We start from the raw sequence: 14835 nt of genomic DNA on the forward strand, positions 1-14835 counted from the left end.
ATAAAAAAAATATTCTTTTTTCATTTCTATTTAAACTAATAAATTAAACAAATAATTAAAATTTCAAGAATTATTCGATTTTAAGAATAAAAAATTAATTTAAATATATTAACACATATTATAAAATCTGTAATATATATATATATATATATATATATATATATATATATATATATATATATATATATTTCTATTTGTATTTATAATTTTATATTTTTATATTATATATATATATATTTTTAAATTATATATTATATATTTAACAATCTATTTAAAACTTAATTTTCGCTATATTTATATAAAAATAAAATATTATTTTTGATTATTGGTATACAGTATTTCACGGGTAACTAATATTTTTAATACTGGGTTTATATTGAAAATATATTTTAGCTTATTAATAAAAATGGTCTAATATTATCTATGAATTTTATCAAAAAATAAAAATCAAAATTTAATTTTTTTTAATTATAATATATATATATATATATAAATATATATTATAACATGCAATTGCATACAAAAAATTATTAATAAAACACATTAATCATAAGTGTTACGAGGTAAAGTGATAATTTAAATAAATTATATTTGTGGATAAAAGACCCACACACTAGAGACAAGAGAGTCTAATAATATTGGAGATTGTGATCTCTATTGAGTTTTATGACTAGTTTGTCAAGAGATAAGAGGTGGTAATAAGGCAAGACTTTTTATATTCTTTTTTCATTTCTCTATCTAATTAATAAATAAAATATATAATCAACATTAACAATTTAATTTAAAAAAAATTATATAAGAATAATAAGCACTCATGTTTTTTTAAATTATATAAATTTTTTATTTTTATATTAAAAAATAAATAAAACATTAACAATTTAAGAATTAATCAATTTTAAAAATAAAATTTTAATTTAATTATATTAACATGTTCTTTATAATTTGTTTAATAAATATTTATATGTATATATTAAATTCTATTTGTATTAATTATTTTTATATTATTATATTATATATATGAACCATTTTTTAAAATTATATTATATATATATTTATAATAATATATTTAAAAATTAATTTATGATATATTCAAATAAAAATAAATTATTATTTATGATTATTTGTCTAAAATTTATATTTGACGGTAACTAATATTTTTTATTGAAAAAATAGTTAAAAATTAATTTTTTTTTATTATAATTTATCTATATTTTAAATTTAATACAAAATAATAAATAATATTTATAGATTAAAAATATAATTTTAGTTTATTAATATAAAAAAGGGTCTAATGTTTTTTTTAACTTCACTAAGAAAATCAAAAATTCGAAATTTTGTTAGCTATAAAATATATATCACTTTGCATACACAAAATTATAAATAAAAAGATATCAATAATTATAAGTGGTTTGATGGTTAAAGTGATAATCTTTCACACTCGAAACAAGAGTTCGAAGTAGGACTGTGCAAAAAAACCGAAAAACCGATAACCTTACCGAATCGATAACTTACAAATTTCATATTATCGGTTTATTGGTTAACCGATTCTAATGGTTCCGGTTAACCGGTTTTTTATCGGTTAAATGGTTTGGTTTCGGTTGAACTATTTTTTTAGCGGTTTAACCGATAAACCGGTAATAATTTAATCATATATATATTTGTTATTTTTTAAATATTATATATATTATAAATAATATTTAATAATATATATAAATTATTTTAAATTTTAAATTATAATTTGTATAGTTATTTAATTTTTTTTTTAAATTTATACGACTATTAGTATAAAAATGGATACTTTTAAAATATATTATATTATTATAATATTATATTGTTATAATAATATAATATATTACAACATATTTTTAAATATATTTAGGAAATATCATTATAATATATTATATTATATTATATAAAAATATAATATATATATTATAAGATAGATAATTGAGAATACATAAGGTACAAACAAGAATTTTGAAAAAGAAATCATTTAATAAATTTAATACTTAATTTAAAAAATTGAATTATACAGTTAAACTAGTTAACCGACCGGAACAAGTAAAATAAAAACTAGTAAAACTGATACTAATATTGACCGGTTAACCGGTTTGTAAGATAAAAGGTAAAACCGAACTTAACTGGAACTGTTTAACCGGTTCACCGACCTGTTGAACACCCTAATTCGAATCCTTGCAAATGAAAATTTAAGTAAATTATATTTATGGATTAGAGGCCACACTCGAGACAAGAGTTCAAATTTATAAAAAATAATAATTTAAAATATATATCAAAATATAAATAATCAAATTTATAAAAATAATAATTTAAAATATATATATCAAAATACAAATAATTTAATTTATAAAAATAATAATTTAAATATATTAAATTTATACAATAATAATTTTAATATATATATATAAAATGAATTTAAATGAAATAAATTAATAATTTTTAAAAAAATAACTGAGTTTGAATAATAAAGTAGGTTAGTTTTGGAATGAATTGAAAAAAGTATGTTGGTTTGGGAAGTTGAACGACAAACTAGGTTAGTTTGGGAATTGGTTCGTGGAGGGAGTGTTAATTTTTTTTATATCATTATATATGTTATTTTTTATTATCAAGAGATAAAATATATTTAAGAGAAATAAAAGTTTATATATATATATATATATATATATATATATATATAACTATATATATATATGTTTTATTCGGAAACTAGTTTAATAACTAGTTTTATAAAGTACATAAAGTATAAATAAATGAACATCTTTGAGCAAGGAATTTCCCTTTGAAAGATTCAGGGTCCATATCATTATTCGTATTGAAATTGACAAAGTTTTTTTGAAGATACAGGAAACTCCAAGGTCTAGATAAAATTTTGTAATACCCTTTTATCTCATCCTTTTAATTGACATAGCCCAAATCCTCTGGTAAAATTAGGATGATTCATCGGGAATAGTCGGGATAGCTCAGCTGGTAGAGCAGAGGACTGAAAATCCTCGTGTCACCAGTTCAAATCTGGTTCCTGGCACATGATTCATTTGTATGAGTATCTATTCTATAAATTTGTTGATATGGCTCAACATACATATTTATTAATAGTCTTTATTGTAATACATATTTATCTCGTTTAGAGATATACCCCATCTATTTTATAGATGGGTCTCGAATATCTTCTAGAAAGGTAATTCTATTTTATTTCCAATTATTGTTAATATTGGATAGAATTATCAAGTCATCCATAACTGTTTTATTTCCGATATTAATAGAATTAGTATTGATAATTCTATTTTATTTCCGATTATTGATAATTCTTGTTTTAACTAAATATTTATGGATGACTAGATAATTCAAAATATGTGCGAATGGGATTAGATACCCTAGTAGTCCTAGCCGTAAACGATGGATACTAGGCGTTGTGCGTATCGACCCGTGCAGTTCTGTAGCTAACGCGTTAAGTATCCCGCCTGAGGAGTACGTTCGTAAGAATGAAACTCAAAGGAATTGATGGGGGCCCGCACAAGCGGTGGAGCATGTAGTTTAATTCGATGCAAAGAGAAGAACCTTACCAGGGCTTGACATGCCGCGAATCCTCTTGAAAAAGAGGGGTTCCCTCGGGAACACGGACACAGGTGGCAATTGTAGAAGGGTCTATCCCTCGCCTCTACCCTTTTTTGATGAAAACTTTCTTTATAGCTAGAATGGTCTATCTATCCAATAATCTAATATGAATGACTCACTCTTCACTCGCTTTTGGGTCATAATCATTATGTAGGAGAGATGGCCGAGTGGTTCAAGGCGTAGCATTGGAACTGCTATGTAGGCTTTTGTTTACCGAGGGTTCGAATCCCTCTCTTTTCATACCTTTCCTTAAGAGCATGTCTAGTGCATAAGATCTCTGCCCATTTATTTTGTCAAATCAATCTTCCACCTCAGCTGAAAAAGCAGGCACATGTTGTACTAGGTCAAAACACTTCAATGTTTCCGACCCGCCATTTTCTGAATAATTAAAATGTTATTTTTATTTTATACTATTTTTAAGTATTATAAAATTACATTTTTAAAATTATTATAAAAATATATTTTTAAAAATAATAAAACATGTTAATATAATTAATAAAAAAATATTAATTTATTTAAAACATATATTTATTAATTAAATATATAACTAATATTCTTATATCATAGAAAATTTGAGAATTTAAAATATATTATAATATTAAAAACATTAAATAAATTGGAAAACCCTTAAAACGTGTTAATATAATTAATAAAAAATATATTAATTTATTTAACATATATATATATATATTAATTAAATATATATAACTAATATTAAATAAATTAAAATATAAAATATTTTTATAATTTAAAATATATTATAATATTAAAATCATTATAAGAATAATTTGAGAATATATAACTAATTTTTCTATATTATATTATAAGAAAATTTGAAAATATATAACTAATATTTCTATATTATAATAAAATATTTTTATAATTTAAAATATATTATAATATTAAAAACATTTTTATAATTAAATATATAACTAATATTCCTATATTATAAGAAAAAATTATAACTAATATTCCTATATTATAAGAAAAAATTTGAGAAGTTGAGGTACTTAAAAATAAGAAAAAATAGGAGAAATATATTAATTTATTTAAAATATATATTTATTAATTAAATATATAACTAATATTTCTATATTATATATTATAGAGTATATTATATTATATAATAATTAAAAATTCAGGGGCATGCACTATATAGCTTGCTGCCCTCTTTTTGCTTTTATATACAACGCATCAAATTAAAAAAAACAATGACCCGCCATTTGCTTTTACATACAACGCATAAAAAAAAAGCAATGACCTGTCCTTTTAACGCTGTCCGATGCGGGCACCGGTCATGCGCTGCATATGCTCTAATGTACAGATATTACTAACTGTAATGGCTCAAATAGCCATACTTATTGCAAGAGTTTGACCTTTCTTTAATATAGATTCTCTATTTCTAATTGATGTGGCACGGAAAATGCCGGAACTAAAAAGGGTAGACAAAGAATGAAAATACACCGGATGGTCTCTGATATAGAAATTGGAGAAAAACCCAATCCGGGTCAACGCCCCTTTTTTATCTTAACTTTAGGTCAATTTACTTCGCCGAAAGGAAATAAAGTTGTCCGAACCCTTATTATTTTAGTTAGCTTTAAGTCTGACGAGAATAATATTCTACCACTAGTAATTCATTTATTTTCAAACCGACCCATTTATTATGTATTATTTGATTAACTAATCCTTTATATTGGAATGGGTAAAGAGTCAAATGTTTTGGTAATTCCTCATGAGGGGATGAATCAAGAGAATTCTGAATCAAAGCTCTGGATTTTTGTTCATCCCTCGCCGTAATAAATACGGATAGACCCAATATGTCAAAACTCATTTCCCATGAATAAAGAAAAACCGTTTCAACATCAAAAACAACAAAAACTAGAACAAACATATAATAACGAATTCTAAATGGTAACCAAGCGTCGCACATTAGTTCTATACCCGATTCATAACTAGAGAATTTTTCTTGTCCTTTGTTAATCGGGGCCCGAAAATCAAAAATGCCAAAATAGGAATAAGACTAGATATTATTAGAAAGAGAAATGATTAGGGAAGAGAATAAGAGAGAGAATGACGTGGTATAATCTGATTAGCTGAAAAAATAAAATAATTTCTCTCTCTTCTCTCTTTTCTCCCACTTTTCAATTTTCCAACCAATAATGAAGGTGATGCATGCCCAAAAAATATCATATTAGTAAAAAAAAAAAAAACATAGACGCACTCCTATGAATATCAAAAATATACCATATCTAATTAGTCAATTTAAATTATCAAGTCATCCATAACTGTTTAGTTAAAAATAATATATTATTATTATATATATGGTAAGGGTGTGAAAATAAAATAATAATAATTAATTTTTCTCTATAATTTATTTAAATATTTTATTTCTCTTTATATATATATATTTATATATTATATTTAACTTTATGTCCATTCATTAATTTTTTTTCTCTCATTATATATAAATTATAGATATTCTTTTTTATTATCAATAGATAAAATATATTTAAGAAAAATAAAAGTTTATATGTATATAAATAAATAATGAGAAGTAAAATATAAAAAGTAATATATTATTATTATATATATTGTAGGAGAAAGAAAATTAAAAAAATTAAATATGTAAAATAAATTTATTTTAAGAGAGAATATTTATTAGCTTAAAAGAGAGAATCATTGATTGTACATGCAAAGTGTAGTAAATCTCTAAAATATTATATTAGACATTATTATTATAAATATATATATATATTATATTTTATTTTATTTGTGGATAAGAACTCATCTTTGCAAATGAGAAGTGGTTAATTAGAGCTACGGTAACATTGAATAATAATAATAATAATAATAATAATAATAATAATAATAATAATAAAAATAATAATAATAATAATAATTAAAATGGGATAGTTAAGTTGAGACATGTAGTTAATTTAGATTTTTGCGAGAGAGTAACTAGTCAATTCAGGATTGGTTTGAATAAGAAAAATATAACACTTTTTATATTCCTGGTTTCATTTTTGTCTCTAATTAATGAATATATAAATTATCATGAAGAAAAGTATATGTGTTATTTGAGATATTGAGATTAATAAATAAAAAAATTATTCACTTTTAAAAAATAAAATAAAATATCTTAATAGAATTTATGTTACTGAAAAGAAAAATAACTCAAATTTAATATAATTATTTATGTTGTTAGAATAATTTTTCAAACAAAACTAGACTTATTATAGATTCACAATATTTATCCATTCATGTGTAGATCACATCTATTTATCCCTTTTATTTTATATTTTTTACTAACAAAAACTAATTAATATTAGTGGATAGCTCTTACTTTTTTTTCAATGTAAATGGTTTGAATTTAATCCTTAAAATTTCATCAATTTTTTCTCTTATTTCATATCTATACAAGCAATATGATAAATCTCATATTATCAAAAGCTCTCATTCTATGGTGATGGTTATAAGTTTGATATTCACAGTAGACTTCGGTCAGTCCATGACACTAGAGAGCCACATCCTTTCACGAAAATATGGGTTCCAACTAACTGAATAAAAGAAGAATCACCAAAGTAATGTCGATTTTCAGTCCTTAGACATACATACTCAAAGGTTGGCACCAGGAGGACCAGATCCTAAGCATCACGATATACCACCGAAAGAAACTTAGCCGCAAATCAAGCAAATTATATATAGTTAAATAAGTTCACAAAATTGTATAATGGGGTTTAATTATCTATGTTATATATGATGAATATCAAGTTTTATGGAATTTTATTTAAATGCAAACATGTTAATTGGTAATACTAAATCATAATTTTCTTGTGCATGCATATACTCTCTAAGACATGTCATATCATATGAATTTAAATTTGAGAGATTGAAAAAATGATAGAATCTCAATTTTAAAATAGCAATTATTCTGTAAGCTTTTTAATAACTTATAATTAGCAGGACATTCAGAATAAAAATAATTGGCTACAGTTAAATGCTTTCTAGATTAGTAACCAAATTTTATATATTTGACTTAGATAGAAGAGATAATATTATAGTAGATAAGTAATATAATATATTGGATAATATTAGAGTAGATAAGTAATAGATTAGATTAATATTAGTTAAGAATATAATTTTTATATATTATTTCAATTATATATATATATAATAATAGTTAAATTACTTAAATATTGAATTGCCATTTGAATCTTAGCGTGAGAATAAATGCAGGGTGTTTGGAGCTTAGCGTGAAAGTAAATGGGCACGGTAGGGTGTTTGTATCTTAGCGTGAAAGTAAATGGGCACTGCTTGTATGAGTCAAACCGTGAATAGGTTTGAATATGAATAAAAAAACGAATAAAACTTTTTATAATTCTTCTTTAATTTCTCTCTAATTAATAAATGAAATGAATTGTCAAATATTAATCATTTAATAAATTTTAAGAATAAAAAAACAATTTAATTATATTAGAATAATAAATGTTTACTAATATATATATATATATATATATAATTCTACAATATTTTTTAAAATTATATAAAAAAAATTATTCTTTTTTTCATTTCTTTTTAAACTAATAAATTAAAAAAATAATTAAAATTTCAAGAATTAATCAATTTTAAGGAATAAATAATTAATTTAATTATATTAACACATATTATAAAATTTATAATATATATATAATTCTATTTGTATTTATAATTATATATTTTTATATTATATATATATATTTAAATTATATATTAAATATATAACAATCTATTTAAAACTTAATTCTCCATATATTTTTATAAAAATAAAATATTATTTTTTATTATTGGTATACAATCTATATTTGACGTGTAACTAATATTTTTTATATTGAAAATATAGTAAAAAATAAATTAATTTTTTTAATTATTTATCTACATTTTATATTTAATACAAAAAATAAATAATAGAGTTTATACTAAAAATATAATTTAGCTTAATAATAAAAAGGGTCTAATATTATCTGTGAATTTTATAAAAAACTCAAAATTCAATTTTTTTTAGTTATAATATATATAACATGCAATGCATACACAACATTATTAATAAAACACATCAATCATAATCATAAGTGGTATGTATGAGGATTAAAGTGATCAATTTTCATATTGGAGACGAGAGTTAAAATCCTTTTTATTTCTCTCTAATTAATAAATAAAATGTATAATCAACATTAACAATTTAATAAATTATAAAAAATTAATAATAAAAAAAAATAAGCATCCATTTTTTTAAAATTATATAATTTTTTTTATTTTTATCTTTAAAAAATAAATGAAACATTAATAATTTAAGAATTAATCCATTTTAAAAATAAAAAATTAATTTAATTATATTAACATGTTCTTCTATAATTTGTTTAATAAATATTTATATGTATATATTTAATTCTATTTGTATTAATTATTTTTATATTATTATATTATATATATGAACCATTTTTAAAAATTATATATTATATATATATATAATAATAATAATCTATTTAAAAATTAATTTTGATATATTTAAATAAAAATAAATTATTATTTATGATTATATCAAAATTTCGAAATTTTGGTAGTTATAAAATATATATATATATATATATATATATATATATATATATATATATATATCACTTTACATACACAAAATTATAAATAAAAGATATCAATAATTATAAGTGGTTTGATGGTTAAAGTGATCATCTTTCACACTCGAAACAATAGTTCGAAGTAGAATTGTGAAAAAAAACCGAAAAACGATAATTTTATCGAATCGATAGCTTACCGGTTTTATATTATCGGTTTATTGGTTAACCGATTCTAATGGTTCCGGTTAACTAATTTTTATTGGTTAAACGGTTTGGTTTTCGGTTAAACTATTTTTTTAGCGGTTTAACCGATAAACCATAATAATTTAATCATATTTATATTAGTTATTTTGTAAATATTACATATATTATAAATAATATTTAATAATATATATAAGTTATTTTAAATTTTAAATTATAATTTGTACAGTTGTTTAAAAAAAATTAATTTATATGGCTATTAATATACAAATAAGAGACTTTTTGAATTATATTATATTATTGTAATATTATATTGTTATAATAATATAATATATTATAATATATTTTTAAATATATCTAGGAAATATCATTATAATATATTATATTTTTATATAATATATTATAAGATAGATAATGTAGAATACCATAAAAGTAAGGTACAAACAAGAATTTTGAAAAAGAAATCATTTAATAAGTTTAATACTTAATTTAAAAAATTGAATTATTAGTTAACGATTAAACTGGATAACCGACTTAAACAAGTAAAACAAAAACTAGTAAAATTGATACCAATATTGACCGGTTAATCGGTTTGTAAAAATAAAAGGTAAAACCGAACTTAACCGGAACTGTTTAACCGGTTAACCAACCTGTTGAACACCCTAATTCGAATCCTTGTAAATGAAAATTTAAGTAAATTATATTTGTGGATAAGAGGCCACACTCTTCAAATTTATAAAAAATAATAATTTAAAATATATATTAAATTATAAATAATCAAATTTATAAAAATAATAATTTAAAATATATATATCAAAATATAAATAATTTAATTTATAAAAATAATAATTTAAATTTATTAAATTTATAAAAATAATAATTTTAAAATATATATATATATATATATATATATATATATAATGAATTTAAATGTAATAAATTAAAAAAATAACTGAATAGTAAAGTAGGTTAGTTTTGAAATTAATAAAAAAAGTATGTTAGTTTGGGAAGTTAAACGGCAAACTAGGTTAGTTTGAGAATTGGTTTGTGGAGAGAGTGTGTGTTAATTTTTTTTTATATCATTATATATGTTATTTTTTATTAGGAAAATTTGAGTAAATGACCACAAAGATTGACTTATTTGAGGTGATGGCAAAATATAATTTTAATTGCGTTTGTGGTCTTTTTTTTTTGACAAAATTGCTCTTTTCGCGAAAAACGAAGGGACTTAGCGTTTCTCGAAATGGATTAGGGTTTAGTATAAATACTCAGATTTTTTCATTTCCTTAATTTCTTTTCTCTCTCTACTCTTGTTCTCTCTTTGACGGCGACGACGACGGCGGAGAACACATCATACAGATAAGAAAACTCTAACCTTAAATCGATTTATCTTCATTTCAAACCCTAATCCTAAATCGATTTATCTTCATTTGAAAACCCTAACCCTAAATCGATTTATCTTAATTTAAAAACTTAAATCAATTTATGTTTATCTTCAAAATCGATTTAAGTTGTTTTTATTGTTCATATTGGTTAATATTGGTTTACTATCGTTGTTCATATTGTCGATGATGACATTTATAGATAATCTCGTCGATATGGGTTCCGTTTCAGGGAAGATTCACTTACGTTTCGCATTTCGCGAAGTACTTCGCGTTTCGTTAAGTATTTTGCATTTTGTTAAGTACTTTGCGTTTTTCTAAGTGCTTCGCGTTACGCAAAGCGGCACGGTCGACACGCGAAGCGGCACGGACAGCACGCGAAGCTGCTAGGTCGGCACGTGAAAGTTGAAACGGCACAGTCGGCACCCATCGTAACTTTTTTTTTGTAACTTGTAATAATAATTTATGACATTCTGTTCTGTTTAACTCATGACAAATTTGTATTTATTTGATTAAATTTTCAAAAAATTCAATTTTGATGTTGACTATTATTGTAATATTGAATTTTCAGTTTGTTTTATCAAATTGAAAAAACCAATTGAGTAGTTAAAAAAACATTAGTTATTACAACAATAGAGCAAAAATGATTAAAAATAGTCCAAAATATCAATTGGAGAATACAGCATTATTTGAAAAAAATTGAATCTCAAGCATTTTGCTCTGCATATTTCTCAATCAAAATCAATAATGAATACAAATAACCAGCTATTATACCAAAGAAAGAGCTGATTTTTTGTTCTAACATCGGGTCTCAATGAATTACTTAACCAAGCGGTGCCTACAACGTCGCGTTTTACATGTACTTCCTCTCGTAGAATCCCATGACTTGATCAGCCACCCCCACATAATAGCTTGACCGGGTGGAATCTTCATAAGCCGAGTCAATAATCAACAAAATTCAATATTACAACAAAAATTCAATATAACAATAATAGTCAACAACAAAATTGAATTTCTTTGAAAATTTAACCAAATAAATATAAATTTGTCATTAGTTAAACAGAACAGAATGTCAGAAATTATTATTACAAGTTACAAAAAAAGAAGTCATGAGTGCCGACTGTGCCGTTTCGCGTGCCAACCGTGCCGCTTCGCGTGCCGTTTTGCGTGTCATCCGTGCCGTTTTACGTGCCGACTGTGCTAAATACTTCGCGAAATGCGAAACGCGAAACGATAAGTGAATCTTCCCTGAAACGGAACCCATATCGACGAGATTATCTGCAAATTTCATCATTGACAATATGAACAACGATAGTAAAACCAATATTAACCAATATGAACAATAAGAACAGCTTAAATCGATTTTGAAGATAAACATAAATTGATTTAGGGTTTTCAAATGAAGATAAATCAATTTAGAGTTAGGGTTTGAAATGAAGATAAATCAATTTAGGGTTAGAGTTTTCTTATCTGTATGATGTGTTCCCCGCCGTCGTCGTGGCCATCAAAGAGAGAACAAGAGTAGAGAGAGAAAAAAGAAAAAAGAAATGAATGAAAGGAAAAATTACAGTATTTATACTAAACCTAATCCACTTTGCGGAACGTTAAGCCCTCTTCGCGTTCCGCGAATGGGGCAATTTTGTCAAAAAAATGTAAAACACCACAAAGCAATTAAAATTATATTTTGCCACCACCTCAAATAAGTCAATCTTTGAGGTCATTTACTCAAAATTTTCTTTTATTATCCAGAGATAAAATATATTTAAAAGAAAAAAAGTTTATATATATATATATATATATATATATATATATATATATATATATATATATATATATATATATATATATATATATAATGAGAGAATATAAAAAACAATAATATATTATTATTATATATATGGTAAGAGAGAGAAAATAAAATAATAATAATAATAATTAATTTTTCTCTTTAATTTATTTAAATATTTTATTTATCTTTATATATATATTTATAAATTATATTTAACTTTATATCCTTTCATTAATTTTTTTCTCTCATTATATAAATTATAGATATTCATTTTTATTATCAAGATAAAATATATTTAAGAAAAATAAAAGTTTATATATATATAAATATTGAGAGATAAAATATAAAAAGTAATATATTATTATAATATATATTGTAGGAGAAAGAAAATAAAAAATAATAAAAAAAAATAATTAAGAAAGATAAATTTATTTTAAGTGAGAATATTTATTAGTTTAGAAGAGATAATCAATGATTGTGCATGTAGAGTGTAGTAAATCTCTAAAATATTAGATTAGACATTATTAAATATATATGTATATAATTATATATAGATTATATTTGTGGATAAGAACCAGAATTAGAATCCTTGCAAATGAGGAGTGGTTAGATCCGATTGGTCATGAACATCCTAAGGTACTTCTGTTCGCGAATAATTAGAGCTCGGGTAACATTGGATATATATATAAATAATAATGATAATAATAAAAATTGGATAGTTGGGTTGAGACACGTTGTTAATTTAAATTTTAGCGAAAGAGTAATGAGTCAATTCGTGGAACGGTTTGAATAAGAAAACATATAACACTTTTTACATTCCTTGTTTCATTTGTCTCTAATTAAAAAATGTATAAATTATCATGATTTGATTCATGAAATAAAGTATATGTGTTATTTGAGATATTGGGATTAATAAAAAAAAATTATTCACTTTAAAAAAAAATAAAAAAAAAATATCTTAATAGGATTTATGTTACTGAAAAGAAAAATAACTCAAATTTAATATAATTATTCATGTTGTTAGAATAATTTTTAAAACCAAACTAGACTTATTGTAGATTCACACAATCTTATCCATCCATGTGTAGACCACATCTATTTATCCCTTTTATTTTATATTTTTTACAAACAAAATCTAATTAATATTAGTAAGTGGCTCTTACTTTTTTTTTTCAATATAAATAGTTTGAAGTTAATCCTTAAAATCTCATCAAACTTTTCCCTTATTCATATCTATACAAACACTATGACAAATTTCATATTATCAAAAGCTCTCATTCTGATGGTGATGGTTATAAGTTTGATATTCACAGTAGACTTCGGTCAGTCTATGACATTAGAGAGCCACATCCTTTCACGAAAATATGGGTTCAAACTAACTGAATGGGAGAAGAATCACCAAAATAATGCCGATTTTCAGTCTTTAGACATACATACTCAAAGGTTGGCACCAGGATGACCAGATCCTAAGCATCACGATATACCACCGAAAGAGACTTAGCCGCCAAATCAAGCAAATTATAAATACTTAAAATAAGTTCACAAAATTGTATGATGGGGTTTAATTATCTATGTTATATATGATCAAAAATCAAGTTTCATAGAATTTTATTTACATGCAAACATGTTGCTTTAATTGGTAATACTAAATCATAATTTCTGGTGCATGTATATACTCTCTAAGACATGTCATAGACTCATATGAACTTAAATTAGAGATTGAAAAAAATGATAGAATCTCAATTTTGAAATAGCAATTATTCTTTAAGTTTTTAATAACTTATAATTAGCAGGATATTTTTAAAATAAAAATAATTGGCAACATATAAATGCTTTCTAGATTAGTAACCAAATTTTATAATATTTGATTTAGATAGAAGAGATAATATTACAGTAGATAATAAATTATATTGGATAATATTAGAGTAGATAAGTAATAGATTAGATTATTATTAATTAAGAATATATTTTTAATATATTATTTTAATTATATATATATATATATATATATATATATATAATAGTTAAATATTGATTTGCTATTTGGATCTTAGCGTGAAAATAAATGGGCACTGTTTGTAGTCAATGAGTGATTAGGTTTGAATAAGAAAACGAATAAGACTTTTTATAATCCTTCTTTAATTTCTCTTTAATTAATAAATGAAATGAATTGTCAAATATTAATAATTTAATAAATTTTAAGAATAATTTAATAATTTAA

The 14835-nt window shown here is 22.5% G+C and overlaps 2 non-coding genes across 2 annotated transcripts; both read left to right on the forward strand.

Annotated features, from left to right (window-relative positions):
• Positions 1-2967: 2967 nt before the first annotated feature.
• TRNAF-GAA lies at positions 2968-3040 on the forward strand. Its single transcript has one exon. It is a non-coding gene; the product is annotated as a tRNA-Phe (tRNA).
• A 743-nt stretch (positions 3041-3783) lies between these two features.
• On the forward strand, positions 3784-3870 carry TRNAS-GGA. Its single transcript has one exon. It is a non-coding gene; the product is annotated as a tRNA-Ser (tRNA).
• Positions 3871-14835: the final 10965 nt, after the last annotated feature.

Source organism: Impatiens glandulifera, chromosome 1 (assembly GCF_907164915.1).
Source record: "Impatiens glandulifera chromosome 1, dImpGla2.1, whole genome shotgun sequence".
Classification (NCBI taxonomy): domain Eukaryota; kingdom Viridiplantae; phylum Streptophyta; class Magnoliopsida; order Ericales; family Balsaminaceae; genus Impatiens; species Impatiens glandulifera.